The sequence below is a fragment of the Mustela erminea genome, chromosome 1 (genome assembly GCF_009829155.1).
Source record: "Mustela erminea isolate mMusErm1 chromosome 1, mMusErm1.Pri, whole genome shotgun sequence".
NCBI classification, from domain to species: domain Eukaryota; kingdom Metazoa; phylum Chordata; class Mammalia; order Carnivora; family Mustelidae; genus Mustela; species Mustela erminea.
The window spans coordinates 138,691,574-138,712,045 of record NC_045614.1 but is presented as its reverse complement, the minus strand read 5'-3'; positions in this window follow the sequence as shown (position 1 = coordinate 138,712,045).

Sequence of the window (20,472 nt, the reverse complement as noted above, 5' to 3'; positions counted from 1 at the left end):
TATCTTATGGATGAAGAAACTGAACTTAGAGAAGATAAATATAGCCCAAAGCCACCCCAGAAGCTGTTGGAGGCAACAATTGAACGCATATCTGGCCCGTCCATGCTCTTTTTTTCAAACTTAGAAATTATTAATTTAGGATGCGTGATAGGCTTCGGAAGAGTCACAAGAGCCTAGAACAGGATGCAGGTATGTAAATATGTTCATGTATACTTTCTTTTCTCCCCTGGGGAGAGGGTCTAAAACTTTCATCAGAGTTATTAACTGTATTTCTAGAGGCTGGCACAGTCTGGAATATAGTAGAAAAATAATAAATACTGGTTCAATGAACAATATGGGTCCATGACACAGAAGAGGATCAATACCACTGATTTTATTACATGCCTCTGTATCACTCTAGCTTATCCTAATATCTGTCTTAACATCAATGGATTTGAACTTCCAGTACAGCTGGATTTGTTTGGGGAACATAAATGCCTTTTTAAAAAAAAGTTAAAAATACGTAATTTAGTTGAGATTTCATTGGAAACTAGTTGGTAGTTCTATAAAAATATTAAAAATTTTTCAATGGTATTGCCCAAGGAGATTTAAAAAAATTTTTTTTATTTTATTTTAAGATTTTATTTATTTATTTATTTTGACACAGAGAGAGACATAGAGAGAGAGAGCATAGGCAGGGGCAGTGGGAGAGGTAGAAGCAGACTTCCCCCTGAACAGAGAGCCCTCTGTGGAGCTTGATCCCCAGACCCTGGGATCATGACCTGAGCTGAAGGCAGACACTTAACAACTGAGCTACTCAGGTGCCCCAAGATATGCTTTTTCTTAAGTAGAGCACAGTAACGCAAAGGACTGGAAACTAGACCACTAAAGAACAGAAATACAACGTGAGCTACAAATGCAAGTCACACATTTTAATTTTAGTCTTCCTAATAGCCACATTAGAAAAGAATTTTTTTGAAAAAGTAGGTAAAATTCATTTTAATCATATATTTTCTTTATCTCAGTATGTTCCAAATAGTCTCATTCTCGACCTGCAAGACATATTGGAAGTTGTTAATGAGATATTTTACATTCTTTTTTCCACCCTGGGTCTTGGAAATTGAGTGTGTAATTTCACACTTCTTTCGGACTGGCTTTATTGCTTCTGCTCAGGGCCCATGCTGGCTCCTTGCGGTTCTGTGGGGTGATGCACATGGAGACTCTGGTGTGTGAAAGGGGGCGACATGGTAAAACCTGGAGGAGAGTGAGAAGAGAGTACGGCAGGCTTGGGCATGTGGGGAGACACCTTGATAATCCAAGACCCAGTGACGGTGGGTTAGGCCGCCAGCTCACATTGCCACAATTGCAGCTTTGCAGGTGATTATTAAGAAAGGCTCTAGAAATAGTGGAAAAGTCAGCATTTCAGCAGCACTTCTCCCATACCCGCAGTCACCTTCTTTTCTTGGTAACCGACATGCAAACCTAGGGCACACGTTCAGTGGAAGATGTGATGCAGAGTGACTAAAGTTACGCCCAGTAATTATAATAATTTTGTTCTTTTAACCACACCTAGAGCAAAGGATCTGGGTTTTATAGCGTGAGGCTTAGGCAGTTTCTGGCCCCCTGGGGGAGAAAAGCAGAGCAGAGGTCCTGGATTTGCATTCCTCCCTTTGACAGATACAGGAAGGAGGCTGCCCAGTGCCTAAGGTCATAGGCAGCAAGAACAGACAAAGCCATAAAAGAGCCCAGGAAACTCTGCACCCAGTCCCGGCTTCCTGCGGTCCCTTCTGCGCTTCCTGAGGCCATACCAAAACTTTTCCCCAGGGTGTTGTCCTGCCTTCCTCTCTGGCCTGCCTCCTCCGCATCCTGAGATTGAACACACTTAAAACACCTTCTGCTGCTTGGCAGAGTGGTGTTGTGATCTGCAAACATGGCTAGAAATATCTCATTGATGTAAAGGATCTTACAAAATTACATTTCTTCTAAATTTTTTAGTTATTCAAAATGACAAGTGTATGACTGTCATTCTCCATAAGATACTGCTAATTTGGGAGCTCACAGTTTAGTTAGCACGGGCGCCACGCCTAGATTGCCAAGAATTGAGGATTTACCTGAATCTGTATAGCATGGTTTCCTTCTATCCCTGGGTCTTCAGTTAAACGTATTTTCTTTAGGCAAATGGTAGAGGCTGTTTTAAATTTTAAAGGAAAAAAAAATTCAGCAGTATACGTGAAGGCATATGCCACTGGAAGATGGAGATACTTTTATTTGGGAACTTCAGTAGCAACTAATAAACTCTAAAACACTGACCAAATAAGTTCAGATTGTCAGAATAGAATTAAATTCCTCCTGGGTGAGGTGCCCACGTGGTTGGATAAACTCTTTCCACTACCATGTTATCCCCACTGCTATTACAACCGCCAGCAATATGCGCCTTCCATTAACCCTCAGGTTGTCTAGGAAAGGAGAAAGGACCCAGGGAAACAATGTTTTATAGGGATTTTCCCCTGAACTCAGAGCCCTGTCCTCCCACAGTTACTGGGTCATGGGATGGTATAAACTGGAAAGTGCAGCATTTGTAAACCCTTCTCCAATCCCAACAATTTCTCGCTCCTCTATAATGATGTCAAGTTATTTGCTGAGGTAGACATAGACATCGACTGACCTAATAGAAGCGTCGAAGAAAGCAATTAACTAGGTGGGTGAAAATACAAGTCAGAGATGGCTGTGACTGAGCACCCTTGGGGAGTAATGAGACAGGAATTCCTAGGACTTAATTCATAAAGGAGAGCCTTAGAGTGTGGAGGAGTGCATGGGTAGGCGATGACTCATGTTCCTGCACAGGGTGCAGCCTCAAAATAGTGATGCCGATCCTACAAAGTGTGTATGAAAACCAGTCTCAGAACTGCAGTCACTACTCATGGGTGATTGTTGACTCCACTTTCGAAGATTAATTTCTAAGATTACTTTTGTAAAAGAAGAGTGCTCTGCGCATTTTATGAGCAGAAACAGTTAGGAGGTTTGCTCCTCAACATGTGTGGTCTAGAGCAAGATTCTTAATTGCCTGAGCCTCTGTGGTTTTCTCTGCAAAATGGGGGTAATGCCGTGTAAATTAGAAAATACATAATTCATTACATAGGGGATCTTTGACACACACAGTAGGAAAGACAATAATGTAGAATTTGTTTACTAAGAGAATGCTTGCCTTATCTCTATTAATCTCCCCTTCGTCCCCAGGAAATAGATATTATTTTCACCCCCATTTTATAAATGAGGAAACTGAGGTTTAGCAAGGTTAAGATCACACAGCTTTCACAGAGACCTCTAATTTATTTCTCACTGTTGTGCACAACTAGATTTCTTTAATATGTAAACTGTGTTATTTACAATGGTTTAGACCCCAATGAAAGATGAAAATCATTCAAACCTAAGATACAAATACATAGAGAAAATTCACTAATCTGGAAAACTGGGCCATTTCAAAGGATATGTGGGCTTTATTACTTTCAAGTACATACAGTAACCAGAAAAAAATGACTAGTAAGTACTGGCAGTTCAGGCCCAGATTCAGTAAACAGATAAAAATGATTAATATATCTAAGAAGTTCTGATCTTGCCTACACTTTGAATAGAGTGTTTTTTTTTTTTAAAGATTTTATTTATTTTTTTGACAGACAGAAATCACAAGTAGGCAGAGAAGCAGGCAGAGAGAGAGGGAGGAAGCAGGCTTCCTGCTGAGCAGAGAGCCTGATGTGGAGCTCTATCCCAGGACCCTGGGATCATGACCTGAGCGGAAGGCAGAGGCTTAACCCACTGAGCCACCCAGGTGCCCCCTTGAATAGAGTGTTTTATAAATAAAAGAAATCTCGGGTTGCCTGGGTGGCTCAGTTGGTTGAGCCACTGCCTTTGGCTCTGGTCACGGTCCCAGGGTCCAGGGATTGAGTCCCGCATCAAGGAGCCTGTTTCTCTCTCTGCCTCTGGCTGCTTGTATGCTCCCTCTCTCTCTGACAAATACATAAATAAAATATTTTTTTTAAGAAAATGAAAGCAATCTCGAGTATTGAAAACAAATTATTTTCTTTGGTAAGTAAATGCTTCCTTTCAAATATTATTTATACTCTTCATTTACTAAGGAAGACAGTTTTTCTCACAGAGAGTACAAAAGTACACTTTCAGCTCAGTTACTGCATGCATTATAAGAAACTTAGAGATTATAGCTGTCTAAAGTAAATGTTAAATTATTTTAATCAGGTTAATGTATTTTCCCTTTAATTCTTTAGAATATAATGTTCCAAACAAATGTAAATTTTGAAATGTTTTTCAAGTATTACAGTAATCCAAACTTCATACAAATATTTATTCTAGTATTAATATAGATATTAATACTGGGATAATATCAGCTGTGTCCTCTGTTAAAGTAGACAGTTTTTGAGGAATGTGATCTTTCCTCACATGAAATATTTATGTCATTTATGAGTACTCTTTAGGGTAGAAGATGGACAAATGAAGAAGAAAGTGTTCAGACTGTACTCTTTGACAATAGTTTACCGGATCTGCCCTGGGTTATAGACCTGGGACTTCCATTCATTTTGCTATACCAGGCAGGGCACAACCTGGGTATGGAAGCTTAGCTATTGGTGTTAACCCGTGGAAAATATTTCAGCGTGATGCATTCCCCTTAAAAGTTAATAAAATGTTGCAAAAAGAATAATGGGATTTATTAAATATGGTAGTCTTGAACCATGCCAAATGGTCTTTGGTTTTGTGGGAACATAGCAAATGTAGTTATTGGTATTGTAATAAATAAGGGTCTCCACAAGTTCCAGCTGTTGAACATATGATCATTACTTAGGAGTACAAATAATAATATTTTTCCATCTCCAGAGTACATTCTGCTCTTGATATGCCTGCATAACTACCATGAACCATTAGTGGGAGTTACGCACAGAGGAAAGAGACTGAGGAACTACATCTCTTTTCTGCTGCCCAAACGAAACTTCATCTGATTGTTATCTGTCCAGAGTTAAATTTTCTATATCACAGAAACTCTGTCACTATTTGAATTCCAATTTCATGGGAGTCTTTCCTTATAAAAACCAACTGAACAGTACATTTTTAATTGGGTGGAATCTGGTTTTGCCACATATTTGTGTGTAACCAAATTAATGTTCAACAAATGACTTTTAAACAATGCCTAGCACTGTTACCTGCAAAGGCAGAAGAAAAGAACCAGACACCACCCTTCCAGAAATTAAATCTGGCTAGAGAGAGAAGACACATTTATCCAGAATCATGAATATGTAGAGTTAGAAGGGTTCCAGAAAGGATATAGTCTTGGGTTATATATTCAAATTCTAACAGAGAACTAACATAAACAAGTGAAGTGTGCAGGCTACTTCACCATGGCACATCAGAGGGTCCCCACCCCATGTTAAAGACAATTGTTGGGGCGCCTGGGTGACTCAGTTGGTTGAGTGTCTAAATCTTGGTTTCAGCTCAGGTGGTGATCTCATGGGTTGTGAGATGGAGCCCAGCATTGGGCTATACACTCAGCCAGAAGTTGAAGATTCTCTCCCTCTGTCCCTCACCCCACTTACACGCACTCATGTTCTCTCTCTCAAATATATAAATAAATCTTAAAGATAAAGACAATTGCTTTCTTTCTCAGTGGATTTTTAAAAAAATATTTTTACCTATTTGAGAGAGAGAGAGAGCATGAGTGGGGGGGGGGCAGAGGGAGAGAGATAAGTAGACTCCTTGCTGAGCAGGGAGCCCCATATGGGACTCGATCCTAGGAACCTGGGCTCATGATCTGAGCTGAAGACAGACGCTTTAGCCACTGAACCACCCAGGCATCCTTTCTCAGTGGATTTGTCACCATGCACAAATGTAGGTCTTGGGCCACCTGGGTGGCTCAGTCTTTTGAGTGGCTGCCTTTGGCTCAGGTCATGGTCCTGGGGTCCTGGGATCTAGTCCCCCATCAGGCTTCCTGCTCAGTGAAGAGCCTGCTTCTTCCTCTCCCTTTGGGCCTCCCTTGCTTGTGCTCTCTCTCATGCTCTTTCTCTCTTTATTTCTCTTTCTTTATTTCTCTTTATTAAATCTTTAAGATTTAATAAAATATTAAAAAATAAAAAAAGGAAAGAAAGAAATGTAGGTCTCTTGTTGCCTATTCTATTGATTTTTTTTCCCCCCAGAGGAGGTAGAATTTCAAGCTTTCCAAAAATTTCCCAATTTTAAACATGCTAACTAATTTGAGTTTCACTAAGGCCAAATGAAACACATCTGTGGGCCTTATTCAACCCGAGGGCTGGCATTTTGCAACCTATGGTCTAGACTAACGGTTCCATAATGTGCAGATGTGGGAAATGGCCCCTCTGCAGTCTGGAATTATTCTCCAGGATTCTGAGTCCAAAGCTTTTGTCACTTAACTACACCTCTGTCAACAAGAAAACAATTAGATGACTCAGAAAGAAAAAAAAAAATGTTAGTTATAAAGCAGTATGGTGAAGTTTTTTTGTTTGTTTTTTGGTTTTTTTTTTAAAGCACAAGATAGATAACCATGAAAATGATGAGATAAATCTTAGGGGAGAAGAAGTAAAAGAGTGCTCATAGTAGAAAGAATTCAAGGTTTTAAAAGTGGCATTTGAGCTAGATTTTGAAGGAAATTACTAATATGAATTGATAAAAGATAACAGTAAGGGGAATTAGATAGAGGAGAATAGAATGAAGAAAGCATATAACCAATAATTCACAAATGGATATGTAAGACAGTGTAGAGAATGGCTTGGCTTAAACAGGGAGTAAGAATTATGTCCCTGTAATTCACTCAGCAAATATTTCCTGGGCTCTGTGTGCCAGGAAGTTTTCTAGGCCCTGTAGATAAAGCAGTGGACAAGAGAGCCAATCTGGTTTCTTATAAACTCTTTTTTTCCCCAGTACCATGGTAAAAAACAAGTGGAAAAAAATATAAAGTACTATGAATAAAATACAGCTAAAAGAAAGATGTGACAGGTACATCTGTGAATGCACATTAGACAGGATAGTCAGGAAGACCTCTCTGAGGAGAAAGCATTTGCACTGAATCCCAAATGATGAGAAGAAGCCATCATGCAATGGTCTGGGCTAAGAACTTTCAAGACAGAGAAGAAAGCTAGTGCTGTGGGCCTTGGGTGTGAAATAATAGAAAGAAATGTAAGCTGTAGCAAGGATGATAAGAAACATGGTTGGAAAGATTGGCAGACACGTATTAGCCTTTGGTAAGGAGTCTGGAGTGAAATGAGGTATTCCACAGGGAAGCAGCATAATTTGATTATATAGAGACCACTTCTGATAAGAAAGTGGCATAATTTCATGAGAAAAGGAGGTAGATAATGGAAGTTCTTGAATGGAAGCTGATGAAATACAGCTAATTTTGTGGGAATGCTGTAGATTTCAGTGGGCAGAAAGACAGTGACAAAGATGGTGTATGAGAGTCTATTCTGTCTGCTGAGTATAGATGGGTTGAGATCAGGAGCTCTGGATAAAGGCTATTGTACAAGTCCAGGTATAAGGGAGGATTAGGATTCAGTCAAGAATGACAGAAATGAGGGGAGGAAAATGAGTATCATGGAAACTAAACAGAATGAACTGTTGTAAGTCAAAACAAACAGGAGAGGAAAATTGTTGTGAGGATCTCTTAAGTTTCAGAGTTGGAAGCCATTTTGGAAGCAGTCTTGATAATTAAGATAGGAGGGAATTTATCAAGATAGTAACTCTTACTGGATCATAAGATATATATTATAAGAAATTAGAAATACAAAATTAGAGAGGCCTTGGAGGTGAGAGTTGTGGGCAGGAGAGAGGTTTGGAACTACTCTTTGTATCAGTGGAGATTGAGGAGAACAGAGAGAACTTTCCTAGAAAGAAATGTCAAGAAGAGAATCAGGTCAAAACACTAAATCCTGATTATATCCACAGCAAGGTTTAAAGTACAGGGTAACTTGGTGTTTGCTCTGTTTTGTTATTTTATTTTATTTTTTAAAGATGTATTTATTTATGTTAGAGAGAGAGCATACACACACACACACACACACACACACGAACACACACACATAAGCAGGGGGAGGGGTAGAGGTAGAGGGGGAGAATCTCAAGCAGACTCCCACTGAGCATGGAGTCCAGGGGTGGAGTGGGGGGAACTGGCTCCATCTCAAGACCTTGAGATCATGACCTGAGCCAAAATCAAGAGCCAGCTGCTTATCTGACTGAGTCACCTCGGTACCCCTGCTCTGTTCTGCTTTTTAAATTGATCTGTTAATCAGGGGGAAAAAAACATAGACCCTTGGTCAACTCAAGTTTAGAAAAAATACTTGTTAGAAGCAGGAAGTTATTCTATATCAATGTAATAAATATTGATATATTTTACTATAAGAAAGTTGTTTTTTGAAGCAAAATTTAAAGAAACATAAAATTTGACTTATTTGGAAGGCTTTTTTTAAAAAAAGATTTTATTAATTTATTTGCAAGGGAGAGAGTGAAAGAGAGTTTGAGAGGGGAGAGGGTCAGAGGGAAAAGCAGACTCCCCACTGAACAGGGATCATGATGCAGGACTTGATTCCAGGAGTCCATGACCCAAGCTGAAGGCAGTTGCCTAACCAAATGAGCCACCCAGGTGCCCCCGCTTGGAAGGCTTTTTTTTTAAATTAATTTTTAATTTTTTTAAATAAACATATAATATATTTTTATCCCCAGGGGTACAGGTCTGTGAATCGCCAGGTGTACATACTTACAGCACTCATCATAGCACATACCCTCCCCAATGTCCATAACCCCACCCCCCCTTCTCCCAAAACCCCTCCCCCCAGCAACCCTCAGTTGTTTTTGTGAGATTAAGAGTCACTTATGGTTTGTCTCCCTCCCAATCCCATCTTGTTTCATTTATTCTTCTCCTACCCCCTTAACCCCCCATGTTGCATCTCCACTTCCTTGTATCAGGGAGATCATATGATAGCTGTCTTTCTCTGATTGACTGATTTCGCTAAGCATGATACCCTCTAGTTCCATCCATGTCGTCGCAAATGGCAAGATTTCATTTCTTTTGATGGCTGCATAGTATTCCATTGTGTATATATGTCACCTCTTCTTTACCCATTCATCTGTTGATGGACATCTAGGTTCTTTCCATAGTTTGGCTATTGTAGACATTGCTGCTATAAACATTTGGGTGCATGTGCCCCTTCAGATCACTACGTTTGTATTTTTAGGGTAAATACCCAGGTGCAATTGCTGGGTCATAGGGTAGTTCTATTTTCAACATTTTGAGGAATCTCCAAGTTGTTTTCCAGAGTGGTTGCACCAGCTTGCATTCCCACCAACAGTGTAGGAGGGTTCCCCTTTCTCCCAAAACCATAAGATACCTAGGAATAAACCTACCCAAAGAGGCAAAGAATCTATACTCAGAAAACTATAAAGTACTCATGAAAGAAATTGAGGAAGACACAAAGAAATGGAAAAATGTTCCATGCTCCTGGATTGGAAGAATAAATATTGTGAAAATGTCTATGTTACCTAAAGCAATCTACACATTTAATGCAATTCCTATCAAAGTACCATCCATCTTTTTCAAGGAAAGGGAACAAATAAGCTTGGAAGGCTTTTAATTTTTACTTACTATTTATGATTACTTAATATTTGAATATAAACCTGAGTGTTTTCCTAGAATCTGCAACCTCTCTATGTAGTCTAGAAAGTCTGATGATCTTGAACTTGCAACCTCTGAGTCTCAAAACAAAGCAGAGCAAAATTTCAGGCAGTCTTTTAAACCAACCCTTTCCTCTTTATGTAGCAAAGCCTTAATTTTATCTTTCAACAAAAATTGTAAAAAACTTTTCATAGTCCCAAATATTTATTAGTACCTGTACACAAGAATGAAGACATGGTCTCTGCTCTCATGAAGCTTACAATTTAATCAACAACAACAAAAAAGAATTTGGTAATACCTCCAATAGTAGAGGAATGACTATTTTAGCTGAGCACCAGATGGGGGTTAGAGAATAAGCATTTGATTGTTTTGTGGGAGACCTTCTGCCAGTGTTAATTCCTTTTTAAAAAGAAGAATCAAGTTGTGTGTAGATGAAAAGATCAGGGATCAACTTTGCTATTCAAAATGCCAAACTAAACCTTCCTCAAGGAAATTCTGAGAAAGCTAGGCCATTTAGGAAAAATCGAAAGGGTTTCTTTCAATTATTTTAAAAGGACATCCAAAATTTTTCATTGTTTTGATTTTGAGGAAAATCCCTTGCTTTTGTAAACATTAACATGTACATCAATGCTTATCATGAAAATTCAAATAATGCACACAGTACAAATATGAACATGAAAAAAAGTCACACTTTCCACCAGTTCATAATAATACTATCACTACTAAGAGTTGAAAACAATGTCTGGACGCTTTCTCTGCATATAGAGACAGAAGGATAGATAGAAGGGTAAAAAAGGAGGAGGGAAATAGAGAAATACTTTCATAGAAGTCAAATTCTGTGTTGCTATTTGTAATAAAATATATTACATTTAACTGTATCTGAATTTCAATAGAAAAGGAAAAAGGCAAAAGGAGAAGGGGAAAAAGATGGATTAAAGTGTCAGAAAACACCTGAAGCATTGGACTTTGGTCTCTAGCATCATGCTACTGTATACTAGGTATACTAATCTTTGTGATTTAGTAGATGCTTATCAGCTTTATTTATGTTACATTAAGATAAATGTTTAACGCTTCATTTGATGTGTTACTCTTATTAACCTTCCATGTTTAATCCAATTCACTTAAAATAGATGTGATAGCTTTCTATCATGAGGATGCATTTTCCATTGATATATATGCTAAAAACTAACAAAGATAGTAATGCAGGATAGGTAGTCCTCTGCATGGCTCTGATACACATGGATATCAGTTACTACATTGTAGTTAAGTAATGCAAGTGTGCCAATAACACAGTTCAAATTGTAGTTACCATGCTCTGTGAGATCTTTCCTGTATTTGCCCAAAGTATAAACGTTGCTCCTAGCCCTTCAGCACACAGATGACTATGTAAATAACAGATGTGAATCACGATCCATGACCAATCACTTCCTTGAAAGTCTGTAGGGTCCCCTCGCATCTGTTATTCAGTTCACCCAAAGATAGCAAAGTGTGCTATTGTCTCCTTGTTGCCCAGGGATAAACCTCTGTGACATTTTACAGGAAGAGTTCATCAAAGGAGTGTATTGACCAACCAAGAGGGAAGTGTAGCAGAGAAATGATAAGAGACACGTGGGAAGTAGAATCTGAGTGCAATGTAATGGAATTCTTGAGGACACTGCTGGTCAGTGCCCCTCCAGATGGGCAGCCAGGCCCTCAGCAAAGCCAACTTCCTGATGTCAGTGGGGAAACCCACCATGATGAAAAGGATGACGATGTTCCAGGGGAAGTGAATTCAGGAAAATACTTCACATTAAATAAAGTCTTGGAGGTATTTCGTGACACTGAATGTGCAAAGGATAAAGTGTTGGAAACTGACCCAGATTTAGGAAGGAATGTGACAATTTTGCCCAGGCAGTGGGAAGATGTGTAAAAAGTTATATGATGAGAGGAAAGCAAGTACTGTTCAAACTCTTCTTGATGCTTTTTCACAAGGAAGTGAGACAATTTCATTCATTTTTTTTTAAAGGTTTCATTTATTTATTTGACAGACAGAGATCACAAGTAGGCAGAGAGGCAGGCAGAGAGAGAGAGAGGGGGAAGCAGGCTCCCTGCTGAACAGAGAGCCAGTGTGGAGCTCAATCCCAGGACCCTGAGATCATGACCTGAGCCTAAGGCAGAGGCTTAACCCACTGAGCCACCCAGGTGTCCCATTTTCATTCATTTTTATTGTTTTAAATTCTAGTTTACTGAATGTCAGTTTTTACTTTTTTTTTTTTTTTCATTTCCCAATACATGGATAACTGACCTTCAGAGAGTTTTTAATGTTTTCACAAAAGTTTTTAAAGATCTTGGAATAATCGTAATTTTCCCTACTGATTATTAAGATTACTTTGCATAGCTTCAGCTTACATAGGTCATTTTTATGTTCCCACACTGCATGCAAAGTGAGGGCTGCCTGTACTTATTATGTCATGCAGATTAGCACTTATGTATATTTTGTGTACTTGACTCCAACTGGATTTTAAGTTGCTTAATTATAGAAATCAGGCAAAGCAGTCCTTTACTTCTGCATTGCCTACTCTGTCTAGAATAGCTTTGGGGGCGTCTGGCGTCTCAGTGAGTTAAAGCCTCTGCCTTTGGCTCAGATCATGATCCCAGGGTCCTGGGATCGAGCTCCGCTTCGGGCTCTCTGCTCAGCAGGGAGCCTGCTTCCCTTCCTCTCTCTCTGCCTGTCTCTGCCTACTTGTGATCTCTGTCTGTCAAATAAATAAATAAAATCTTAAAAAAAAAAAAAAAGAATAGCTTTGGATGTCTGGTAAATGTTTGACTAATACTTACTGGTTCACTACTTATATAGAATGATAATGTTTTTATAAAGTGCCAAGTCATAATAATAAATGTTATTCCTTTCACTGGAATGTAAGCTTTCCCCATTTTACTTTCCACTACTGGGGCAACAAAGTATGACTCCCAGGTTGTATCCTACTGTCTTCAGGTTGCATTGTTCCTTTGGATGATGATGCAAATGGTGGCCTGCAGATTTGTTTTGTGCATAACCTGTACAATCATACAGGCAGCCCTGATCCCACTCCTCATGCCTAAAACAATGCCTCCCACACCAAGGGCACATGATAAATATTTATTGAATTATTGTAATTCATAATAATTACTAGGACCATGCACTGTATATTATTTTGTACCAGATATTTTACATACAGTATCTCATTTTATCTTTACAGCAATCCTGTGGCCCCATTTTATAGGTGACAAAAGCTTGGCTTGAAGATTTAATGACTCAGCCAGCAAGGGCAGGCTAGAGCCAGAATCAGAATCCAGGGTTACTTGACCTTCGTGTACCTTGGTCACCACAATGATAATAAACTGACATCAGTGATACCAAGTGATGTGCAAATGGATTAGAGACAAAAATCTGATGCAATTTAAAAAATCTCTTCAAATTCATTTTCTGTCTATCACAGGCCTATTTTGACAAGCAGAGTACTTCCCATCGAATGTATTTTTGTATTACTTTACATTTATAATTTCCCTCATGTTATTTTTTCTTTAAACACCAATTTTTAGAAAAAGAATCGCCCAAAAAGCATTTTCCATAATATTACCTTAAAGTAGAAATGGCCCAAAATCATATTATTATTTAAAACAATCTAAATTTATAAGCCACTTTATGAAGCTCTCTTGGTCTATAAACAAATGCGCGCGCGCGCGCGTGTGTGTGTGTGTAAAATACCTCTTCCTTTTTAAGAAGTTTATGTTTTAAAAAATCATTTGGCTTTCTGTTTTGTCATTTCCCTACACTGACGCTTTATCGGTACTTCTTGGCTAATAAACTCTTGATTGCAGGGGGAGACCATCACTGTTGCACGGCACACACCAGACCCCCCACAGCAGACTTTTCATGGGAAAGGTCACGTAGCACATGAAACCTGAAGAGGTCATCATGGCCGTCAGAGGCTATGTGCCTGTGTCACTGGGCAAACCCACTATTGTTAGAAGGCTGTTACTGCTGTCACCTTGGCAAAGGCCTCCACGTCACACTTGTTTTCTTTCTCTTTGTATATGATAAAATACTCTGTTGACTACCCTTCTCCTCAGTGAATAGATGTATGCATGTTGTTTGGTGCGAAGAGTTAGTTTGAATCCACGGCTGAGCAGAAGAGGGCTTATGATCTAATGACTCTCTGCCCCAGTTTTTCCCTGCGTCTCCGTCTCTCTTGCTTTCTCTCTCTGAACCCCACACCCCTACCCATTTTCTCTCTCCAGGCTTCTGTGTTAAGACTGCTTTTTGAAAACCAGGCGTTTAGGATTTGATATCTGCTCTACATTTAGACTTCTTGCTGTGTGCTATTCACAAGTCCCCTTCCTGGTAGTTCATTTTCCCTTTCTTCAAATCTTCACACTTTTCTTCCTTTCTCTTGAAACTAGGAGACCTGTTACCTTTAATCGTGTTTAATAAGTATTCAGTCAAGGTGGTGGCTTGGCCTGTGTGTGGGACCTGAAATGAAAAATGCTGTCAATGGTGGGCAGTTAGTGAGGCTCTTCTGTTAACATTCTCTCTCAGATACCTCGTTCTCCTTGGGGCTTAAACTACATCACCTCTCTGCAGATTTAGTAGCTTAACAGATGTTTATTGAGCACCAGCTATGTGCCGGGCCTGGACATATTGTATGAATAGGACAAGTGCTCCTTTTACCTTCACTGAGCTTACATTTTAGTGCAGAGGACATCAAACAAAACAGTAAGTATGCAAAATACATTTCGATAAGGAAGTGCAACTGTAGGGAAGGAAAGTTTTTCCTCTAACTCTTATTTCTGTAGCTAGGGTTGCAAATTCAGCTGACAAGTGACATTAAGCAGGACAAAAGCATACACATTTTATTTGATGTTAGTATTCTTACTTGGCATAGGGGACATCACAGAAAAGAGGTGAAAACAGACTTGGGGGCTTTTATGCTATTTCAACAAATGGTGAGAAATTGTGAAGAAGTAACTGGATAAAGGGAAGAGGTTTGGGCCTCTGGGGGTGGTAAATTGTGGGAAAGTGACTAGGAAATATATAAGGGAAACAAATGGAAGCTAAGGATTACTTTAATAAGATTTGTTGGTTTGTGGGCTCATCTTGGCATCAACTCCCCAGCTCCAGTGATAAAAATTTTCTATTCTTTCTGGTACCAGCAGGGCATCTTTCTCATAGGAAATTTATGCCCTGCTTTTTTTAGAGTGGGGGAAGGGCAGAGAGCCCTTCCTGTATCTGCTGTTTTTCAATTGCCTTCAGCTCAAAATAATCAGTATGCCAAAGTAGCAACTTTGGGAATGCATGTTCTGATCCCTTCACTAGGAAGATTAGGTGGGGTGGGCATTCGTTTAAAAAAAGCGGCTTGGGGGGATGCCTGGGTGGCATAGTCAGTTGACCATACAACTCTTGGTTTCAGCTCAGGTTGTGATCTCAGTGTTGTGAGATTTGAGTCTCACATTGGGCTCCATGCTCAGTGTGGAGTCTGCTTGAGATTCTCTCTCCCTCTACCCCTTCCTCCTCAAATAAATAAATCTTGAAAAAAAAAAAAAGAATGATTAGGGAAAAGTTTTCTTAGGAAATGTATTTGTTCGGAGGACTGACAGATGATATCTTGGATTGTCAGTTCAAGATCCCAAGAAAGAAGCTGGGGGTGGAGGGAATAGCATTTCTACCCTATTGCAGCAATGAGCAGCCTCTCCTGTTGAAGAACGAAAGGAAGGCCAGACACGGTGCAGAGACATGAGCCAGGGTGAGGGGAGGAAGGGAGGCCAGGGACTAGTCAGGGTCTGGAGCCTCCGAGGCCTCTGTGGGCCCAAGAAAGGAATTTGGCTCTTACTCTAAATGTAATGGGGAAACACTCGAGGACTTAAACAGGAGAGGGATATAGCCAGTGTATTGTATGCATGTATGTGTGCATTTATTAATTTATTGACTAATATTTGTTTTTTGCTTTCCCTGGGCCAATTTATTTTCTACTTAGGATTCAGAAATAAACTTAAAAGAACAAATACAGTAACTGCAAATGTGACCATTTATAACTGAGAACAACCACATAAGTTGAATAATCAGATGAAGGATAGCTGGTGTATTCTCAAAAGGTCATTCCGAATATATGTGCAGAGTGGATCTAAGGAGGTGAGATGGTAAACACAGGAAGTCTGGTTGGAAGGCGAATCTAGCAGTCCATGAAAGGAGATGGCGACTTGGCCTAGATGGTAGCAGTAGAGGTGGGAAGAAGGGCACAGATTCGGAATACAGTTTGGGAAATACCAGGACTTACTGTTGAAGTCAAGTAGATGGATACGGGAGAAAGAGGGAAGGAAGGAAGAAGAAATGGCGCTTAAGATTTTGGCTGGACCACTGTGTTGTGTTTGCTGAGCTAGGGAAGGCCAGGGGAGGGGCAGGCTGTGGGCTGGAATGAAGAGCTCTACCAGCGCATGCGCAATGTGGGATGCCCACGAGCTACTCCAGCAGAGGTGTCTAGAGCTTAGAGCTCAATTTGCAGCTCTTGCCCCTACATTTGGAGAAGAGTTTAAAGGGCAAATCGTTTAAGAGAAATAACAATATGTCTATCTTGGAATTTGAATTATACCTTCACTTACTAATGTTTGGGTCAACTGCCTCAGTTTGGAAAGCAAATGACTGGTGACAGCAGGCTGACATAAGGGGACCGTTTGGGCATGGGCTTCCAATCGATCAAATCAATTATTTCTGAGCAGGACTCTCAAAGTGTGTGCCCAGGAATGTTGCAAACAATTTCCCAGAAGATTCAGATTTAGACTGTTTGGATTTAAATCCCAGCTCCATCACTTGCTAATTTTATGATTGTGACAAGTTATTTAAATCTCTTGTCAGGTTTCCTGTGTGTAAAATGGAGATGATACCAACTCACAGAGTGGATTTCATCCTCAGCCTCTTTTGTCTTATGTGGACCTTATAGGAACAGAGACATTTATCTGTGGCTTCCAATTCTGGCCTCGGCTTGAGCTGGATTGGTCTAAGAGGTGCTGGCGAAGGTGCTTGATATGGCGCCATGGGAAGACCTGAACCCTTCTCATCCCTTCTCCACTTTGAGGTGTGCTAGGAAGATAGGAAGGCCCTGCTGGCAAGTGGAGTGGATCCTCATTCAATAAGCTCAGAGGAGGGTTTGGAGTTGATCCTGTCTTAGCCTGGGTCTATTAAGACAGGTCTTGAGAAAGACGCATGTTGTTCACAGATGCCCCCCAATGCAGTGATTCTCAAATTTAAGTGTCCAATGCAGTGATTCTCAAATTTAAGTGTGTATCAGAATCCCCTGGAGGGCTTGTTGAAGCAGATTGCTGGGCCCCGCTCCCAGAATTTTAAATTTGGTAGGTGTTGGATGAGGCCCAAGAATTTGCATTCTAACAAGTTTCCAGGTGATGCTGATGCTCCAAGGATGACACTTTAAAGGAACCCACTGCCCTGCTGCCTCCCAGAGACCTAGGCAGTATGTGTGACTCTGACCTCCTATTCTGGACCTGCTACAGACAGAAGTTAACCAGCTCTGTGGCAGTGTGAACGAGGAAAAAGCATTCTCATCCTGTGGGGAAAACCTACCTCTAAATACAACTTCTCTCAGCACCAGAGAGAAGATTAGAATCCTTGCTTTCAACATCGATTGAACCCAAAGCACAGATAAGACAAAGAATATAGAAAGGTAGGAAATGGCCCTAAAAGCTCTTCTCTCTGAGCTTCATGCCAGTCCAGGGCCTGGTTTTCCTAGCTGGGACCCCTGCAGCCTCCCTAGATGGATTATAACCATAGGAATTGTCCCAGGCAGTAGGCAGGACCTGAAATGACCATAACTTCCACGTGCTCTCTAAAACAGTACCTTCCACATAGAGACATGTGTGGGGCACCTTAGGAATTCCATCTGGGGCTTTTAATCGTACTCCAAGATCATACTGCAAGCAGTCAAACTTGGGCTGGAGGAAAGGAAAATATTGGCTTTTCTCTTAGTCTTAGCCCTCAACGTCTATTTCATTTCTACACTACAGGTAGCTAAGAATAAGGTACTTTGGTTCTTCAATTCATTCTGAATTGTGTCCCTTTTCTCCCCTCCTATTTTCTGAAGGAGTCCTTGTGTAGGTTTTCCCTGATACTGACTCCTCTTATAAGAATCAGGAGGTCCTCCTGATGTTTCAATGGTTCCTAAGTCTCCTGTGTCATTGTGCCATAATACCCTTGATTTCCCCCCCCCCCCCAAACATTTATACTGCTGCTCTCTCTCTCAGCTTTCTGGAATTAATGGCTTTATCAGCCAGGTCAAGCCACATTATGCTGCAATAACAGATGAACCTTCTATTTTGGTGGTTACAGCAACAAAGGTTGTTTCCTGGTTTATTTTCTCACTCATGTCAATAAGAGATCAGCTTTTGTTCCAGGTCATCTTTATTTTGGGATTTGGACTGAAGGAGCAATCCCCACCCATGACACATTGGTCATTTTATAACAGAGGGAAGCGCCATGGCAGAACTATGCAATGGTTTTTAAAGCTTCTGCTAGAAATGTCACATGCCCTCTCTACTCACATTTCATTAGTAGAAGCAAGTCAGAAAGCCAAACATAATATTGGTGTGTGGGGAGGGTAATCTCTTAGCACAGCCTCTCCTACAAAATCATCCTCCCTTGTTGGAAGGGGCTGGTAGAGAGGAGCTGGGCTTGTGTTTGCTTTTGCAAACTGATACAAATCAAACGTGAACTTAATGGGCATCTAGAAGATCCAAGTTAGCAGTGATATGCTCCACTCTTCTTCTCTTTTTACTTTTGCAGTCTTCCTGTTTTGATAGGCCACCCACTTTCTTCCTGTCATTCAAGCCTTCATCAGCTTCTTTGGACTCTACAAGCCATCTTAAACCATCTTTGATTGAGAGGTTGAGAAAAGGGGAAAAAAGGAAGTGAAACAGGGAGGAAAATAAGTTACTTTCTTTAAGAACTTTACAACAACACGCTTCCATAGATTTGAACAAAACTGGGCTCCAGGGGAAATGTTCATCTGTCCTGTTTGGCATAGATTAGTGGTATTACCAGTTGCTGGTGGCCGGTTTTTGTCACTGGCCATGTTTGCTGTGATTGGGCACAGATTTGGGTGGGGAGTGCGCTTTGGGAACACTCTCCACCTCTTTGTGTCCAGAGAGTACAGAGGCTGTGAGACTGTTGGAAGAGCTAGTAAGAAGACACATATGGCTAGGGTGGAAACAACAGTGGAGGGAATACACATTGTAAATGAGGAGAAAAAGATGAGAGTTGCATGTGTGCAAGGGATGAATTGTTTTCGCAGAAGGAACAGTTCTGAAGGACAAAGAGAATCCCGCAGCAATTGAAGAGCTGGGCTTTTGCAATCAAGAGTAATCAGCAAGAGATGAGGCAACGTGATTAACCAAATGGAAAGCCTGGCCCATGGGGTTAGAGGATCACAATCAACACAGACGTCCTTTAGCCTGTGTTAATTCAGGAGAAGGCCAAGAGTTTGTTTGAGAACTTAAAGGCTCAAATATGTTTGTGGTAGACCAAGGCCAAGCCTGCCTGCAAAGTAAGTAGAAAACTCCTACACCCCACCGCCCAGGTGTAGATAAGGAGAGACTGCCCCAGGCTGGGCACAGCAACCATTTCAAGGTCTGGAATCTGGACACTAGCCTGAAGGAAGTAGCCCGCCAGAGAACCACATTTTGGCCTTATATGGTAGCATAAATTGTTTCTGGTTGCTGATGTGGTGGGAGGTTGAAAGATAGTGAGCCCCTACTTCTGGGCTCCCCTGACCTCCCAGACATCTCACGCTCTTCAGGCTGCCAAGACCACCAAATTTATGTGTCTCTCTGAAGAATAAAGGAGGCAACGGGCAGCTGCATCTGCCTTACCTCATGTCTATCCTTCGCACTGCTTGGATGCTGCTTTGGAAATAAATCAAAGTGCAGCATCTTTGAACTGAACTCAGAATGTCATTCTTGCCCATTCTCTCACCTAGACCAGGCTCCATGCTCTGACTCTCGTGGAGCAAATAAATGAGCATTCAGGGAAGCTCTTGGTAAAAGCCACAAGTGGTCCATTAGTTCAAGGCCTGGCCCCATCTGCACTGTCAAATAAGTGGTAAATTTAGATGCTGTATCTGCCGAGGTCAAGCGATTACTGCCTCAAGAGATTCTCAGTGATCTCTTCTGGTGGAGGAAATGCCTGACAGTACTCAACATGTCATCAGAGAGGGGACAAGTGCAACTGACTTAAAAGTTTTGAGAAACCTCTAACTCCTATTAGATAGAAATGTGTTCATTGCTATAAGCTTAATCTCCTCTTAGTCACACTAGACAGTGGCAACAGGTTGTCACCTGCTTAGCCTCTTCCTTTCCCTCTGAGAGTCTCTCCTCAGGCACCTTTACAGATCCAATGGCTCTTTAAACCCAGTAGGAACAGCAATGCCCTAACTTAGGCAATGTTAGTAAGTTATAGGTCAAACTGGGACACTTCTGAGCATGAAAGGAAGTAAGTTCGGTTGGTAATTATGCTAGACGACAGACATAACCTGGGGCCATCCTAGGAAAATGGAGAGTCTGGTCACCCTACAGATATCCTAATCCCAGTGTTTGCCTGCAGAAAGAGGCTGCTTCAGTTGAGCATGTGACTCAAGGCCGGTAAATAACCCTGGGCTAGTGACTCCAGGAGACCTCGAGGAGGCTTGGCGAGACAGGACGATCCTGGTCAAGCAGATTCCATCATGAATTGGAAATCCTGACCAAAAGAAGCCAGCCGGTAATGGTTCTATTTTTTCTGCCTCCACACTGTTCAC